Below are 11,892 nucleotides of genomic sequence, written 5' to 3'. Positions count from 1 at the left end.
CACAGAGAGACAAACAACCTTTCACACTCACATTCATGCTCTCATTCACACCTATGGGCAATTTAGATTAGCCAATTAACCTAACCCCAGTAAGTGCATGTCTTTGGAATGTGGGAGGAAACCGGAGTACCCGGAGGAAACCCACGCAAGCACGGGGAGAACATGCAAACTCCACACAGAGAGAGGGAGAGGCCTGGGCCAAGGTGGAATCGAACCCAGGCCTTCCAGATGGTATTCTATCTGTGAGGCAGCAGTGCTAACCACTGCGCCACCGTGCTGCCTATTTTAATACATGTTGTTTTATTTAGTTGATGAACTCTTTTATTAAGTTTGATTAAATTGTAATTTGTTTCTTTTATTTAGGAGCTGACAGCTGCTGTGAACGTATCTGGGTGCCCCCTGGTGGTGGGATCTATTTTTGTGTGCCGTGACTGACTCCATACTTCGTGTGGCACTTAGGTTTTGTGTGTGTGCGTGCTGGTGGCGGGTACCAAGTATTCATGTGTGCGTTGGTGATTTTCAGCCTTTCTTCAAGCACCCCATTTGCCACGGGTAAGCCTCAGCTCCAAGTTCATTTTACACTTTTATGCGATCGTTGTTTTATTGTCTGTTATAAAAACTTTTTTTTTTTTTTTTATATCTTACAACGTCTCTGTCTTAAGTGAAACGAGTCCTTCTTGTTTTGGTGAACTGGTATCTGCTGAAGGTATATTTCCCTTGGTGAAATTCCCAGGGTGGCGTTGTCGGTCTTTGCAGGTGACTCAAAATTTAATTGCCAAATTTTCTTTCATCGAGTATTATGTACTATATTTGACGTGAGATGCAGATAGATCCACACATGGTTGCTGTTTGAGTTGGAGTTTGAGTTCCTGTTCTCTCATGTTGTCTTTCCAGTAGTCTGTGTTTTGTTGTTTGTGTTAAGTTTACGTGTGCGTCATGATTAGTCACTTCCTGTTTTATTTTGACAGTCTTGTGTTCCTTGTGCTTTGTGTTTGGTTTTGCTTCCCCTTGTCTCATCAGTGTCATTGTGTTCAGCTGTGCTCCTCACATTTCCCCTCCCCTCATTATCCCTTTGTGTATTTAGTGTCTGCATGTCTTCTAGATCCTTGTTGCATCATTAGTTGTGCTTCCGCTGTCTCACATGCACTTTTTGTCAAGTCAAGTTTATTTCACGTCTCTCCCTGTCAGGTCTTATTTGGAGAGAGTTCCTTTTTTTGTTTTGTTGGGCATGTGTACAATAAAACCTATGACTAAGATACACCTTTCTGGAGTTTTGTATTTGGGGTCCTCCTTCCTGTCTCCACAGCGGCAATCCATGACACTGGTCATAAAATTAGAATATCATGAAAAAGTTGATTTATTTCAGTAATTCCATTGAAAAAGTGAATTTTTAAAATTTTTTTTCCCTGCTCTCGGTGGAGATGGACGCATTTTTCTCTTCGCCCCAGCCTTCCCTATCTACCCCTGCTTTTTGCTGCTTCGCTGCTTAGAGCGTCCCTTTACACATCCCCAAACTGGAATTTAAATTATGGATCTGGTCAGCTGGTCTCTCAACACTATTGATGATCAAATTCTCATCACGGGGAGATTGGGAGAACGGGAACCCTCTTTCCTCTGGCCCGGCTACATACCCGGCTGGTTATGTTATGGATTCCCGTGGGGATGGAAGATAACGTTCCTGGCTGCACTATGTGGACGTGGCATTTATATTGATACCAGGATTTTTCCCGAATTGGACCGGGGGATACCTGGTTTCTGGGCAGCTGTTCAGGCCCTAGTAAGGCTGCCTATGAGGAATGCAGAAACAGTATGAACTCAGACTCAGTAGAGCTGAATCGAAGTGGATTACATCTGGAGGAGTGTTGGAGTGTCTGTTCTGTGTGGCGGAGTAGAACCAAATTCAGATGACTGGATTTCTGAGAGGTAACCAGAAAACTGTAAGGTCCATCAGCAAATAGTTATGATGGCCTGAACCAAAACAATTGCACTATTTGGAATTTGGGTCCCAGATGGCCTTGGATGGCTGTCTATCTAAATCGTCTCCTGGAGATGTTTGAAAATAGATGCTCTTCACCCCCGCCCTGTGTTGTGACCTGTATGAACTGGTATCCTGGCAACCAAGGCTGACTGTACCATCTTATCATGAACATTATCATGAACTGCTGGTCTGGAAGCTGTGTGGCCATCACAGTATCCTGCTCATCTCCACTGGCAGCCCCTGCCCTACCCACCCTAGTGCTCTCCAGGCTTTAAATGTGCTGCTGCTTTGCTGAGGTGTTTTTTGGAACCTCGTGAGGTGTTCATAATGAACACAGTACGAGATGATTTTTTTGAACCTACCTATCCCAGTGTATCTCTGTTTTTCTGCTAAAGGTAGCGCCGGTAAAACGGCTGCATGACCTCAGACACCTGTCCCCCTGTTTGTGTTTGTCTCTGTGTTTGTATTTAGATGGGTGTTCTGTTAACTGTAATTTCCCCATTGTGGGACTAATAAAGGCATTCTTATTCGTATTCGTAAATTTGTACATTATGTTCATTCATTACACACAGACTGATATATTTCAAATGTTTGTTTCTTTTAATTTTGATCATTATAACTGACAACTAATAAAAACCCCAAATTCAGTATCTCAGAAAATTAGAATATTACTGAAGACCAATACAAGAAAATGATTTTTAGAAATGCTGGCCAACTGAAAAGTATGAGCATGTGCAGCACTCAATACTTAGTTGTGGCTCCTTTCTCCTGGATTACTGCAGCAATGCGGCGTGGCATGGAGTCTATCAGTCTGTGGCACTGCTCAGGTGTTATGAGAGCTCAGGTTGCTCTGATAGTGGCCTTCAGCTCTTTGGAATTGTTGGGTCTGGCGTATCACATCTTCCTCTTCACAATAGCCCATAGATTTTCTCTGGGATTAAGGTCAGGTGAGTTTGCTGGCAAATTTGGAACAGGGATACCATGGTCCTTAAACCAGGTACTGATAGCTTTGGCACTGTGTGCAGGTGCCAAGTCCTGTTGTAAAATGAAATCTGCATCTCCATAAAGTTGGTCAGCAGCAGGAAGCATGAAGTGCTCTAAAACTTCCTGGTAGACGGCTGCGTTGACCTTGGACCTCAGAAAACACAGTGGACCAACAGCAGCAGATGACATGGCACCCCAAACCATCACTGACTGTGGAAACTTTACACTGGACCTCAGCCAATGTGGATTCTGTGCCTCTCCTCTCTTCCTCCAGACTCTGGGACCTTGATTTCCAAAGGAAATGCAAAATTGACTTTGATCAGAGAACATAACTTTGAAGCACTCAGCAGCAGTCCGGTCCTTTTTGTCTTTAGCCCAGGCGAGACGCTTCTGACCCGTCTCTTGTTCAAGAGTGACTCGACACAAGGACTGCGACAGCTGAAACCCATGTCTGCATACGTCTGTGCGTGGTAGTTTTTGAAGCACTGACTCCAGCTGCAGTCCAATCTTTGTGAATCTCCCCCACATTTCTGAATGGGTTTTGTTTCACAATCCTCTCCAGGGTGCAGTTATCACTATTGCTTGGACACTTTTTTTCTACCACAGCTTTTCCTTCCCTTCGCCTCTCTATTAATGTGCTTGGACACAGAGCTCTGTGAACAGCCAGCCTCTTTAGCAATGACCTTTTGTGTCTTGCCCTTGTAACAGCCGGATGGCTGTCCCTTAAATTATGGCCACCCGTGTTGTTGTTTTTTTACTCACCCACACACCCTCTGGATGCTGACCAATGGGATGACACAGATTTGGCGCTGTAGCGTCCAACGCCGCCCATACTACTTTACTTATGGGCCAGGGCTCAGTGTAGATGGGAGAGAGCATGGAAGACGGATGTGAGTTATCCGCGACCTCGGCCAAACACACGGCAAAGTTAGCCTTCGCTAAGTGGCACCGCGAGTAGCTTAGCCTCGCGACTGGACCTTATCGGCAAGGAACAGCCAGGATCATTTGATGGGAACGACCCGGGACCGGACATTCTCCTACGTGCCGCGGTGTCGTAAGTCTCCAGCTGGTCAGACGCACTGGATTTCTTTTGTTTTTGAGCTGTTGACAGCAGCAGCTGGTATACGCTGCCTGTAGGAAGTCGGGAGTGTGCTTCCTTGTCTTGTTGTGGATGTTGTCGGAAAACCCGGAGTGGGATCTTTCTTTGCCTTTTGTTGCATCCGTTTTGAACTGAACTGAACTAAGGGATAACCCTGAGTGGATTTGGTTTGTTTTCCTCTTTCTTTTTGCTTATGAACTAGAACTGAGTAAAACCCAGAGTGGACTTCTTTTGTTTGGTTTTCTGTTGAAACGAACTGAGAGACATTGGGGAGAACGGGTGTATTTTTGTTTTGGTTTTGTTCTTGTGAATGAATGACCTGGAGGACTCTGCTGAGCTGTAGGGCATGTGGGAACTGTTGAACTGTGTTACCTGTGCTAAATGATTTTGTGTGTTTTTTCCTGTATTTAATATACTCATTGTGTGCATGAGTACCTTTAAATTTGTTTTGTTTTATTCAGTGCTAGAGGGTGTTAAGTCGCTGTGCTTTGCATCCTTTGTGAGGGTTAAGAAAAAAATAAATCTAACATGTCAAGAGAGATACCTGGCTGGCACCCCTAGACAACTGAAAACTGTCACATAAAAAAGTGGCACCCCAGATGGGACCCTAATAATACTGACTAGCATCGAATAGAACGACTTGACTACTAGAGCACCAAAACCTTAAAATGGGAAAAAGAACCAATGTAAAAACAGGCTTTTGTGGATAAATCCAAGTTTATTGTATAAAACGACAGGATTAAAGAGAAATGGCTGCCAACTGTGAATCATTCCTAGGACTGGAGTAAGTCTCAGGAAAACCAACTCCTGTACCAGACTCCCCTCACACGGCATATTCTCTTTTGGACATGGAGCTTACTGGTGTCCCTGAGCTTGCTGTTCCACTGACCCCCTGGAGTTCTAGCCCTGGAAATGGGCAAGTGGATGAGATACCCACATTGAATATGGCTGGGTCTTCCTCCCCCATGCCAAATACCCAGAACCAGCTCGTTCTGGAGCAAATACAGAGGCTTATGGATGCCCAACGTCACCATCAGGAGGAGCTGAAAGAGAGCATGGGACAGATGACAAAAGCCATTACTTCTGAAATGGAAAGGATGGGTAAAGGACTGATCTGCCTTATCCAGGATCAACAACAGCAAGTGTTCAGTCACGTCAATAAACAACTGGAGTATTCGAGAACACAGTTCGAAGCCTCTCTGGGATGGAGGTTGAAACACCAGCAAACTGAAATACTGATGAATTTGGGCTCAGTGCTTACTCCAATCCGGGATGTTATGAAGCACCTACAGGAGGAGCTCACTCACTGCAAAAACTCACTGCATTCAATGTCAGAAGGCATGACAACTGTTAGATTAAACACTACCATGGGTAATGCATGTGTGCAGACATGCCCAGAGGACATGCCTGGAGGGGGTCGTCTAGAGACGGCAGGACGACCCAGGTTGCAGTCCACTGTCAGGGATGGGGTGCCTGATGGCCCTTTTGATTCACCTGGCAGCCTTACACTTCACGGGGAGACAAGAAGCAGGATTATGGGAAAGAGCCCTATCAAACTACAGTTCCCTACCTTTGGAATAATAGATGACATCTCTGATCCACTCAAGTATTTGGAGCGCTGTGAGGATTTCTTGGCTTTACATCCACTCACTGATGAGGAGCTCATTGCCACCCTTTGCAATGTTCTTCATGCGACTGCGAGGGATTGGTGGGATGTTGCCCGGTATAAAGTCCAGACCTGGAAGGACTTCCATGTTCACTTTCGGGCTGCCTTCCTCTCAGAGGATTATGAAGATGAGTTAGCTGAAAGAGTACGCACCAGAATACAGGAAGAGGGTGAAAGCATCAGAGACTTTGTTTATATGTACCAGTCTCTTTGCAAACGCTGGAAACCAGAGATACAAGAGCATGAAATCATAAAACTGATCTTGAAGAATATCAACCCACAACTAGCCAGTCAGCTGAGGAGTGGTAGACTTACGACCGTAGATGGTCTTGTTCGTCTTGGTCAGCAACTGGAGAAGGACCGGGAAAACCAGCTACAATACGAGCAGAGAAGGACACTACAGGTAAAATCTTTTCAACACCCAGCTGTGCCTGCTGCTAACCCCACCACCCGACTGGACCAGCCCAGTCCCAGACCGCCGCAAGCCTACTGCTGGCGCTGCAAGAGTAGTCATCCACCAGCTTCTTGTCCACAGTGGAAGCCAGGCAGGGGTAAATCAAACGCCCAACAAACTGCCCAGATGAAAGAAACTCAACCACCTGCAGAGGAACGAGCTACTATTGGCTCTCTCTCACACCCTGGTTCCTTTGGGGGCCCCTCCTTCGCACAACCGTCTCTTATGGGAGGAGGACATCCTTGCCAGTTAATGGTGCCGCTGAAAATCAGGCAATGGCAAGGCACGGCCATTCTGGACACCGGCTCATCATATACGCTCCTAAATGAAACCATATGGTCAAGACTGAAAGGGCCCCAGGAGGAGCTGAAACCATGGGTGAGAGGACCCCTGTATTTAGCCGATGGAGAGGAGAGGAAACCATTAGGATGGTGTGAGCTAACTCTAACTATCGAAACTGGGCAGGTATCCTTACCTTGTGTGATCCCGCCAAGGCACAGCCTTGCATTTCCTGCAGTTGTGGGTCTAGACTTCATTTGTTTCTCTGGTTTGCAGGTTGATATTGCTGGGAACAAATACTGGTTCAAGTCAGACAAAAAACAGCAATATCAGTTCATTGGAGAGGGCCACTTTGAATCAAACAACCACCCACCTACACAGCTTGCCTTTTTCTCTGCGATAGCACCATCCGACTTATTGTCACAACCATCCCGTGTGGATCTTCTGGAGAGAGCTGTCAATAGCGCGCAACTGGATGAGTTCGGACAAAAGCAGTTACTGCACCAGCTCCAAAGTAATTCACATGTCTGTACCCCAACCTTAGGACACACTAAGGTCCTTACCCATAAAATCTACCTTACTCATAATGTACCTATTAGGCAGAAGCCATACCGTGTATCACCGGCCAAGTTGCAGATAATCAAAGAGCATGTGGATGAGATGTTGGAGAAGGGACTCATTGAGCCTTCCACTTCTGCCTATGCTGCCCCAGTGGTTTTGGTTCCGAAAAAACGGGATCCAAAACCAAGATTCTGTGTGGATTATAGAAAGATAAATGCAGCCACACATACAGATGCCTACCCGTTACCTAACATCCAAGAAATATTGGAATCCCTGGCTGGAGCCACCATCTTCACCACCCTGGATCTAAACAGTGGCTACTGGCAAGTCGAAATGGATATGGAGAGCCGAGACAAAACTGCCTTCATCTGTCCTTTTGGCCTGTACCAGTTTAAAGTTATGCCATTTGGGCTCAAGAATGCACCGGCCACTTTCCAGCGATTGATAGAGTGTGTCTTGGGAAACCTACGAGGAACCATCTGTTTTGTGTACTTGGACGACATAATTATCTACTCACCTTCGCTGGAACAACACACAGCAGATATACAAGCAGTCCTGGATAAACTGCGTGAGGCTAACCTAACGGTCAACATGAAGAAATGTCAGTTTTGTCGTACCTCACTCAGGTTTCTGGGTCACATCGTCTCCTCTGCTGGTGTGGAAGTCGATGCTGAGAAAACCAAGGCAGTTCAGAACTTTCCTGTTCTGCAGAATATCAAGGAATTGCAGTGGTTTCTAGGGATGGCTGGCTGGTACCATCGGTTTGTGCCCAGGTTTTCCCAGATCACGGAACCACTAAACGCCCTTAAACGCAAAGGAGCTAGGTTCAGTTGGACTCCCCAGTGTCAGGCTGCTTTTGAAACTCTAAAGCAACACCTAGTTTCGCCACCCATTCTAGGTCATCCAGACTTCAGCCTCCCATTCGTTGTATATACAGATGCCAGCGACGTGGGATTGGGTGCCGTTCTGGCTCAACAGACGGGACTTGGGACGGAACAAGTCCTAGCTTTTGCCAGCCGCACTTTAAACCCGGCAGAAAGGAACTACTCCACCACTGAGCAGGAGTGTTTGGCTGTGGTATGGGCTCTGGAAAAATGGCGGTATTACCTAGAGGGGAGGCATTTTACAGTTGTGACAGATCATTCTTCCCTCATCTGGGTATTTAAAACTCAAAAGCCCAGTACAAGGCTGATCCGGTGGGCTCTCCGACTCCAAGAGTTCTTTTTCACCGTAGAATACCGAAAAGGCCGATATAATACAGTGCCAGATGCCCTGTCTAGAGCCCCAGTAGAACCTTTTCAGTCTCTCACCTGCGCTGTTGTACTGCGCTCAGAGAAGGATGCCTACGAGCCCCTCCAGATCACAGATGAAGATATTTGGAAGGGACAACGAGAGGACCCAGAAATACAATGCCTCTATGACAGAATCATGGAGACCGGAGACATCATTGTGGATACCACAACCAAATTCACTGTTGTGGAAAACAAGGTCTACAGAGTATCGCAACTACCGCATAAAACAGTCTATCAGATTTACGTTCCAGCCTCTCTCCGCCAGCAGTTACTCCACTACTGTCATGACCACCCCTTATCTGGCCACCTTGGAAGATACAAATCCTACAAACGGCTACAAGCTCTTGTGTATTGGCCAAAAATGAGTTTGGATATGAAGAATCATGTACAACGCTGTAGGGTGTGTCAGCTTTACAAACCAGAGACCCGGAAACCACCTGGGAAACTCCAACAAACCCTGGTAAGCAGGGCTTGGGAAATGTTAGGAGTGGATCTTATGGGACCTTTTCCTCGTAGCACACTTGGGAATGTGTATTTGATTGTGTTCGTAGATTACTATACCCGCTGGATAGAAATGTTCCCTCTTCGCAAAGCGACCGCAGAAATCATATCCCACATCTTCACTAAAGAAATACTGACTCGCTGGGGAATGCCATCCTACATTCTTTCGGACCAGGGCCCACAGTTCGTTTCCTCCGTATTTGAAGAGACTTGCAAACGTTGGAATGTGCAGCCGAAAAGAACTTCTCCCTACCATCCCCAAACTAACCTGACAGAAAGGATAAACCGCAATATTAAAACCATGGTTGCTTCTTATGTTGGTGAGAAACACAAAACCTGGGATAAATACTTACCAGAGTTCCGGTTTGCCCTCAACACTGCCATTCATGAATCCACAGGCGTTACCCCTGCGGAGCTCAACCTGGGACGACCTTTAAGAGGACCCCTTGACAGCGAGCTCTGTCCACACCTATGTGATCCAGACTCACCTGCATATCCTACAGCCAGACAGCTAACCGAGCTGCAGCATTTGGCAACCTATAACATGGAAAAAGCCAGGAAAAAACAAAAGCAGCATTATGATAAAAAATGGAGGGAAGCAAACTTTGCCATACATGACAGGGTTTGGCTTCGAACTCATCCTAGCTCCCGAGCAGACCTGTCTTATTCAGCCAAACTTGCCCCACGATGGAAAGGTCCGTATAGGATCACCCGGAGGATAGGACCTCTGAACTATGAGATCGTTTTGGAGGACTCCGGTGAGGACCTGCGCATCGTCAATGTGGCCCAGATGAAGCAGTGTTACCCTACTGCGAGTGAGGTGGACAGAGAACAACGGAAGAGAGTCCTGGAGATCTTTGAGGAAGAAAGTGACGAGGAGGACTTCCTAGGATTCTCAGACTCTCAGCTTGGGACTTGATTAAGCCTCCATAGGTTCCGGCTTTTTTCAGGGGGGAAGGAGTGTAACAGCCGGATGGCTGTCCCTTAAATTATGGCCACCTGTGTTGTTGTTTTTTTACTCACCCACACACCCTCTGGATGCTGACCAATGGGATGACACAGATTTGGCGCTGTAGCGTCCAACGCCGCCCATACTACTTTACTAATGGGCCAGGGCGCAGTGTAGATGGGAGAGAGCATGGAAGACGGATGTGAGTTATCCGCGACCTCGGCCAAACACACTTAGCCTTCGCTAAGTGGCACCGCGAGTAGCTTAGCCTCGCGACTGGACCTTATCGGCAAGGAACAGCCAGGATCATTTGATGGGAACGACCCGGGACCGGACATTCTCCTACGTGCCGCGGTGTCGTAAGTCTCCAGCTGGTCAGACGCACTGGATTTCTTTTGTTTTTGAGCTGTTGACAGCAGCAGCTGGTATACGCTGCCTGTAGGAAGTCGGGAGTGTGCTTCCTTGTCTTGTTGTGGATGTTGTCGGAAAACCCGGAGTGGGATCTTTCTTTGCCTTTTGTTGCATCCGTTTTGAACTGAACTGAACTAAGGGATAACCCTGAGTGGATTTGGTTTGTTTTCCTCTTTCTTTTTGCTTATGAACTAGAACTGAGTAAAACCCAGAGTGGACTTCTTTTGTTTGGTTTTCTGTTGAAACGAACTGAGAGACATTGGGGAGAACGGGTGTATTTTTGTTTTGGTTTTGTTCTTGTGAATGAATGACCTGGAGGACTCTGCTGAGCTGTGTCTGTTGAACTGTGTTACCTGTGCTAAATGATTTTGTGTGTTTTTTCCTGTATTTAATATACTCATTGTGTGCATAAGTACCTTTAAATGTGTTTTGTTTTATTCAGTGCTAGAGGGTGTTAAGTCGCTGTGCTTTGCATCCTTTGTGAGGGTTAAGAAAAAAATAAATCTAACATGTCAGGAGAGACACCTGGCTGGCACCCCTAGACAACTGAAAACCGTCACACCCTCCTTGTGCAAGGTGTCAAAGGTCGTCTTTTGGACAACTGTCAAGTCAGCAGTCTTCCCCATTATTGTGTAGCCTACAGAACTAGACTGAGAGACCATTTAAAGGCCTTTGCAGGTGTTTTGAGTTAATTAGCTGATTAGAGTGTGGCACCAGGTGTCTTCTGTGTTGTACTTGAACTTTTGCTGCGGGCCTCTTTGTATCATTATGTGGTATAGGGCTGCAAAAATGACATGGGTGAAAAAAAAAAAAAATGGCATTACAGTAATCCCTCACTACTTTGCAGTTCGCTTTTCGCAGACTCGCTGTTTCACGGGTTTTCAATCAGTATTAGTGTAAAATATTTATTGCGGTATTTTCGCTTTTTCACGGGTTTTTGCGGTACTCATTCTTCACATGCGTAGTACGTGTTGTACAGTAATGTATATATTTGGTGTATAAGTGTGTGGGGAGGGTTTATAAAAAATTAAAAATAGTGTATAACTACTAAAATAATGTATAAGTATTAAAATAAATATAGCGTGCGTACTTCGTGGATTTTCACTTATCACGGGTGGTCCTAGAATGTAACACCCGCGATAAGTGAGGGATTATTGTACATAAGAAATAGGGACACAGAGAACTGAAGCTAGCATGTTTTAATTGCAGTGAGAGAAGTGCTGGGCACACTTTAAAAAGAGAGACAGAGAGAGAGAAAAATTTACTTAGTAACAATTTCCAAATAGAAATTCTTTAGCAGTAATTTTAAAAAAGTACTGGTAAGTTTCTATCAAAGAGACACAATGTAGTCACAATTAATTTTTTTTCCTATCACAGAAATAAATCTGTGACATTAAATTCATGCTTAATCCAACAAAATGCAAAAAACCCTGGATGTTCAAATTCATTTCATTTATTTATTTCATTAATTTATCATTATAATAAAAAGCACCTTGAGATGACTGTTGTGATTTGGTGCTATATGAATAAAATTGAATTGAGCAGCGTGTATTGAACTGAATTAAACTGTCAGAATGTAAACAAATTAAATCATGTGAATAATCAACATACTCAAAGTAATTTTCCATTTCCAGATTGTTTACTGTAAACCAGATTTTGATTCGACTTAAAAATATTGAGTTCATATTACTTAAAATTGCCTAATATGTCAACATTAC

Source organism: Archocentrus centrarchus, chromosome 21 (genome assembly GCF_007364275.1).
Source record: "Archocentrus centrarchus isolate MPI-CPG fArcCen1 chromosome 21, fArcCen1, whole genome shotgun sequence".
Classification (NCBI taxonomy): domain Eukaryota; kingdom Metazoa; phylum Chordata; class Actinopteri; order Cichliformes; family Cichlidae; genus Archocentrus; species Archocentrus centrarchus.
Note: the sequence above shows the minus strand (reverse complement) of the source record.